Genomic DNA, 1,081 nt, shown 5'->3' on the forward strand with positions numbered 1-1,081 from the left:
CACCCTCATCCTATCCTCATCCTCATCCTCACCCTCATCCTCATCCTCCTCCTATCCTCATCCAATACTCCTCGTCATCCTCTTCCTCATTGTATCCTCGTCATCATCCTCATCCTCATCCGCATCCTATCCTCCTCCTCATCCTATCCTCACCCTTTTCCTCATCCTAACCCTCTTCCTCATCCTATCTTCGTCCTCATCCTCCTCCTCATCCTATCCTCGCCCTCAGCCTCATCCTCATCCTATCCTCAACCTATGCTCATCCTCTTCCTCATCCTATCCTCGTCCTCATCCTCATCCTCATGCTCTTCCTCATCCTATCCTCATCATCTTCCTCATCCTATCGTCATCCTCATCCTCCTCCTCATCCTCATCCTCTCCACGTCCTCATCCTCATCCTATCCATGTCCTCGTCCTCATCTTCTTCCTATCCTCCTCCTCATTCTATCCTCATCCTCATCCTCATCCAATCCTCATCCTCATCCTCTTCCTTGTGCTCATCCTCATCATCCTCCTCATTCTATCGACTTACACATCATATCCTCGTCCTTATCCTATCCTCAATCTCATCGTCCTCCTCCTCCTCATCCTCATCCTATGCATGTCCTCATCCTCATCCTATCCACGTCCTCACCCTCATCCTATCCTCGTTCTCAGCCTCATCCTCATCCTATCCTCATCCTATTCTCATCCTCTTCCTCATCCTATCCTCGTCCTCATCCTCCTCCTCATCCTATCCTCATCCTCTTGCTCATTCTATCCTCGTCCTCATCCTAACCTCAATCTCATCCTCTACCTCCTCCTCATCCTATCCTCAATCTCATCCTCATCCTATTTAAGTCCTCGTCCTCATCTTCTTCCTATCCTCATCCTTAATCTCATCCTCACCCTCATCCTCCTCATATCCTCATCCTCAGCCTCATCCTCTTCCTCCTCCAATCCTCGTCCTCATCATCTTCCTATCCACTTCCTCATCCTCATCCTATCCTCATCCTCATCATCCTCCTCATCCTATTATCTTCCTCATCCTATCCTCGTCCTCATCCTATCCTCCATCTCATCGCAGGCACGTCCTCATCCT

This window comes from Lupinus angustifolius, chromosome LG08 (genome assembly GCF_001865875.1).
Source record: "Lupinus angustifolius cultivar Tanjil chromosome LG08, LupAngTanjil_v1.0, whole genome shotgun sequence".
Classification (NCBI taxonomy): Eukaryota; Viridiplantae; Streptophyta; class Magnoliopsida; order Fabales; family Fabaceae; genus Lupinus; species Lupinus angustifolius.